Below are 5,645 nucleotides of genomic sequence, written 5' to 3' on the forward strand. Positions count from 1 at the left end.
GTGTGGAAAGAACTTTTTAGAAGTTTTTAGTTTGTTTCCACAGTTGATCGCCTCCCGAGCGCGCGTTTCTTTGTTCATATCGATGGGTGTTTTTGATAAGCAACTGGCTGGAAATGGAGTGTTCATAATGGTGGTTGCACATTACTGACACTCTGTACTCCGAATTGTATAGCGTTGAGTGCTTTGACGGGATATAAGTTTGGGAAATGTAAATAAAGGTGCCTGATTAATTTGATGCATCGCTGAGAAATAGACTTGCGTTTACTTGCACTCTTCAGTGTGGCTCGCGGGCGTCGCGATGCTTATCTTCAACTGAATTAATGTAGAGTTGATTTACTTAAGGAAAAGAAATTGATGCTTAGGAGACGGCGTGAAAGAAGGAAATGGAGGCGTGTTTTGGCGGTGGGTGAGGGGCGGCGGAACGCGCGCTCCGGCCAAGTTTGCCGGTGGGGCTTTTCTCGGGCAGACAATGTCGAAGAGTTGCAGAAGACATGAAAAAGAGTGGAGTGGAAAAGCTGGTTTAATCAAATCTTTGGCCTGCTGCGGTGCCTTCTTTAAATAGCTCACGCATTCAGAGGCCGCTTTAAGCTTACGGCATATACCACCCTGAGCACGCCCGATCTCGTCCGATCTCGGGAAGCTAAGCAGGGCGGGCCTGGTTAGTACTTGGATGGGAGACCGCCTGGGAATACCAGGTGCTGTAAGCTTTGCTTTTCCTTCACCAGTCAGCAGCGCTCTTCTCCAGGGAGCCCGACTGTTCTTGCTGCGCTCACTTTACCCTTTTACATTTGCTGCTGCTTTGCTTTGCCCTTCTCTGTGCCGCCTTTACTGCTTGAAAAAATACCGCTGTGACGGAGGACAGCTCAACGTCGTCATTCTTGCTTTCTCCTCCGGGAAGCGAGCAGACAGGGACCTTCTCTCTCTCTCTCTACAGCGACCTCTTTAGAGCTGCGCGTTCCTTTGCAACTCGGGCCCTTCTCTTCGACTTGAGAGGGTTGCCAGTCTTGTTTGTCAGTCCAACGCGGCAGATACCAAACTGTAACCGGGAAAAAATAAATAAATAAACAAATGGTTTAAGAAATTCAAGAATCAACCGAAAGAGCTAATTATTTATTAGTTTAAAGAAATCCTAGGCACGGCGCTTTAAGTCATCGACATTAGGCCCCATTTGTTTCCTCTCGGGGGTGCCTGACTACAAAATCCGTATTTGCCTTTTCCGCGTCAGGAATCCTCAAATAAGATCCACCACATCCACTCTCCTGTAAATTTCAGCTCTGACCCTAATCAAGCGACCTGAACATGCTGATCCATGTCTTCAGGATCAATGATTCGTTGAACTCAATTGGTCTATGTTTGCATTGTTTAATAATTGATTCCGTTTTTATTTCCATTTTACTTTTGTTGTAGTTTTTAGTTTTTTTTTACTTTTAGTTTGTTTGACTTGCGTGATCACTCCGAGCGGTGTTTCTTTATTCATGTCAGTGGGAGTTTTTATTGATTTATTTAGTTTACGATTTCTAAACAGGTGTGAAAGGTTTTATTTAATTTTGTTCGTGTGAAAGAACTTTTAGAAGTTTTAGTTTGTTTGCCAGGTGATCGCTCGAGGCATACGTTTCTTTGTTCATGTCGATGGGTGTTTTGATCGCCTTTAGCTGGAAATGGAGTGTTCATCGTGGTGGTTGTACATTACTGACACTCTGTGCTCCGAATTGTATAGCGTTGAGTGCTTTGACAGGATATGGTTGAAATGTAAATAAAGGTGCCTGATTAATTTGATATCGTTGAGAAATAGACTTGCGTTTACTTGCACTCAGTGTGGCTCGCAGCGTCAGCGATGTTTGTCTTCCAACTGAATTAATGTGAGTTGATTTATTTAAGGAAAGAAGGAATTGATGTGTAGGACGAAGGCGTGAAAAGAAGAAGGGAAATGGGCGTGTTGTTTTGGCGTGGTGAGGGCGGCGAAACGCCGCGCTCGACCAAGTTTGCCGGTGGGCGCCTTTCTCGGGCAGACAATGTCGAAAGAGTTGCAGAAGACATGAAAAGAGTGGAGTGGAAAAGCTGGTGTGCGTCTTTGGCCTGCTGCGGTGCCTTCTTTAAATAGCTCGCAATTCGGGGGCCGCTTTCGCTTACGGCCATACCACCCTGAGCACGCCCGATCTCGTCCGATCTCGGAAGCTAAGCAGGGGCGGGCCTGGTTAGTACTTGGATGGGAGACCGCCTGGGAATACCAGGTGCTGTAAGCTTTTGCTTTTCCTTCACCAGTCAGCGAGCGCTCTTCTCCAGGGCCCGACTGTTCTTGCTCGCTCCTTTACCCTTTTACATTTGCTGCTGCTTTGCTTTGCCCTTCTCTGTGCCGCCTTTCTGCTTCGTCGCTGTGACGGAGGACTGCTCAACGTCGTCATTCTTGCTTTCTCCTCCAGGGAGCGATAGACAGACCTTTCTCTCTCTCTCTACAGCGACCTCTTTAGAGCTGCGCGTTCCTTGCAACTCGGGCCCTTCTCTTCGACTTGAGAGGTTGCCAGTCTTGTTTGTCAGTCCAACCGCTTGAATGCAAACTGCACCGGGGAAAAAAATAAATAAATAAACAAATGATTTAAGAAATTCAAGAATCAACCGAAGAGCTAATTATTTATTCGTTTAAAGAAATCCTAAACACGGCCGCTTTAAGTCCTTCGACATTAGGCCCCATTTGTTTCCTCTCGGGGTGCCTGACTACAAAATCCGTATTTGCCTTTTCCTGCGTCAGGAATCCTCAAATAAGATCCACCACATCCACTCTCCTGTAAATTTCAGCTCTGACCCTAATCAAAGCGACCTGAACATGCTGATCCATGTCTTCAGGATCAATGATTAGTTGAACTCAATTGGTCTATGTTTGCATTGTTTAATAATTGATTCGTTTTTATTTCATTTTACTTGTTGTAGTTTTTAGTTTTTTAAACTTAAACTTGTAGTTTGTTTGACACGTGATCACTCGAGCGGTGTTTCTTTATTCATGTCAGTGGGAGTTTTTTTATTGATTTATTTAGTTTTTACGATTTCTAAACAGGTGTGAAAGGTTTTATTTAATTTTATTCGTGTGAAAGAACTTTTAGAAGTTTTAGTTTGTTTGCCAGGTGATCGCTCCGAACGCCGTTTCTTTGTTCATGTCGATGGGTGTTTTGATCGCCTTTAGCTGGAAATGGAGTGTTCATCGTGGTGGTTGTACATTACTGACACTCTGTGCTCCGAGTTGTATAGCGTTGAGTGCTTTGACAGGATGTGGTTGAAATGTAAATAAAGGTGCCTGATTAATTTGATATCGTTGAGAAATAGACTTGCGTTTACTTGCACTCAGTGTGGCTCGCAGCGTCAGCGATGTTTGTCTTCCAACTGAATTAATGTGAGTTGATTTATTAAGGAAAGAAGAATTGATGTAGGGACGAAGGCGTGAAAAAGAAGGGAAATGGGCGTGTTGTTTTGGCCAGTGAGGGGCGGCGGAAAGCGCGCGCTCGCCAAGTTTGCGGTGGGCGGCTTTTTCTCGGGCAGACAATGTCGAAGAGTTGCAGAAGACATGAAAAGAGTGGAGTGGAAAAGCTGGTGTGCGTCTTTGGCCTGCTGCCGGTGCCTTCTTTAAATAGCTCGCATTCGGGGGCCGCTTTCGCTTACGGCCATACCACCTGAGCACGCCCGATCTCGTCCGATCTCGGAAGCTAAGCAGGGGCGGGCCTGGTTAGTACTTGGATGGGAGACCGCCTGGGAATACCAGGTGCTGTAAGCTTTTGCTTTTCCTTCACCAGTCAGCGAGCGCTCTTCTCCAGGGGCCGACTGTTTTGGCTCGCTCCTTTACCCTTTTACATTTGCTGCTGCTTTGCTTTGCCCTTCTCTGTGCCGCCTTTCTGCTTCGTCGCTGTGACGGAGGACTGCTCAACGTCGTCATTCTTGCTTTCTCCTCCAGGGAGCGATAGACAGACCTTCTCTCTCTCTCTACAGCGACCTCTTTAGAGCTGCACGTTCCTTTGCAACTCGGGCCCTTCTCTTCGACTTGAGAGGTTGCCAGTCTTGTTTGTCAGTCCAACCGCTTGAATGCAAACTGCACCGGGGAAAAAATAAATAAATAAACAAATGATTTAAGAAATTCAAGAATCAACCGAAGAGCTAATTATTTATTCGTTTAAAGAAATCCTAGGCACGGCCGCTTTAAGTCCTTCGACATTAGGCCCCCATTTGTTTCCTCTCGAGGTGCCTGACTACAAAATCCGTATTTGCCTTTTCCTGGCGTCAGGAATCCTCAAATAAGATCCACCACATCCACTCTCCTGTAAATTTCAGCTCTGACCTAATCAAACGACCTGAACATGCTGATCCATGTCTTCAGGATCAATGATTCGTTGAACTCAATTGGTCTATGTTTGCATTGTTTAATAATTGATTCCGTTTTATTTCATTTTACTTGTTGTAGTTTTAGTTTTTTTAACTTTTAGTTTGTTTGACACGTGATCACTCCGAGCGGTGTTTCTTTATTCATGCCAGTGGGAGTTTTTATTGATTTATTTAGTTTTACGATTTCTAAACAGGTGTGAAAGGTTTTATTTAATTTTGTTCGTGTGAAAGAACTTTTAGAAGTTTTAGTTTGTTTGCCAGGTGATCGCTCCGAGCGCCGTTTCTTTTGTTCATGTCGATGGGTGTTTTGATCGCCTTTGGCTGGAAATGGAGTGTTCATCGTGGTGGTTGTACATTACTGACACTCTGTGCTCCGAATTGTATAGCGTTGAGTGCTTTGACAGGATATGGTTGAAATGTAAATAAAGGTGCCTGATTAATTTGATATCGTTGAGAAATAGACTTGCGTTTACTTGCACTCAGTGTGGCTCGCTTGGCGTCAGCGATGTTTGTCTTCCAACTGAATTAATGTGAGTTGATTTATTAAGGAAGGAAGGAATTGATGTAAGGGACGAAGGCGTGAAAAAGAAGGAAATGGACGTGTTGTTTTGGCGTGGTGAGGACGGCGAAACGCCCGCGCTCGGCCAAGTTTGCGGTGGGGCGGCTTTCTCGGGCAGACAATGTCGAAGAGTTGCAGAAGACATGAAAAGAGTGGAGTGGAAAAGCTGGTGTGCGTCTTTGGCCTGCTGCCGGTGCCTTCTTTAAATAGCTCGCATTCGGGGGTCTGCTTTAGCTTACGGCCATACCACCTGAAAGCACGCCCGATCTCGTCCGATCTCGGAAGCTAAGCAGGGGCGGGCCTGGTTAGTACTTGGATGGGAGACCGCCTGGGAATACCAGGTGCTGTAGCTTTTGCTTTTCCTTCACCAGTCAGCGGCGTTCTTCTCCAGGGCCCGACTGTTCTTGCTCGCTCCTTTACCCTTTTACATTTGCTGCTGCTTTGCTTTGCCCTTCTCTGTGCCGCCTTTCTGCCGTCGCTGTGACGGAGGACAGCTCAACGTCATCATTCTTGCTTTCTCCTCCAGGGAAGCGATAGACAGACCTTCTCTCTCTCTCTACAGCGACCTCTTTAGAGCTGCACGTTCCTTTGCAACTCGGGCCCTCTCTTCGACTTGAGAGGTTGCCAGTCTTGTTTGTCAGTCCAACCGCTTGAATACAAACTGCACCGGGAAAAAATAAATAAATAAATAAATAAACAAATTCAAGAATCAACCGAAGAGCTA

General features: G+C 45.7%; 2 non-coding genes and 2 pseudogenes across 2 annotated transcripts; all 4 read left to right on the forward strand.

Annotated features, from left to right (window-relative positions):
* The first annotated feature begins 587 nt into the window (after positions 1-587).
* LOC122335050 lies at positions 588-707 on the forward strand (annotated as a pseudogene).
* Positions 708-2,124: 1,417 nt separating this feature from the next.
* LOC122335043 lies at positions 2,125-2,243 on the forward strand. The gene has a single exon (XR_006248909.1). It is a non-coding gene; the product is annotated as a 5S ribosomal RNA (ribosomal RNA).
* A 1,399-nt stretch (positions 2,244-3,642) lies between these two features.
* Positions 3,643-3,760, forward strand: LOC122335047. Its single transcript, XR_006248910.1, has one exon. It is a non-coding gene; the product is annotated as a 5S ribosomal RNA (ribosomal RNA).
* A 1,394-nt stretch (positions 3,761-5,154) lies between these two features.
* On the forward strand, positions 5,155-5,274 carry LOC122335049 (annotated as a pseudogene).
* Positions 5,275-5,645: the final 371 nt, after the last annotated feature.

This window comes from Puntigrus tetrazona, unplaced genomic scaffold, assembly GCF_018831695.1.
Source record: "Puntigrus tetrazona isolate hp1 unplaced genomic scaffold, ASM1883169v1 S000000694, whole genome shotgun sequence".
Taxonomy (NCBI): Eukaryota; Metazoa; Chordata; class Actinopteri; order Cypriniformes; family Cyprinidae; genus Puntigrus; species Puntigrus tetrazona.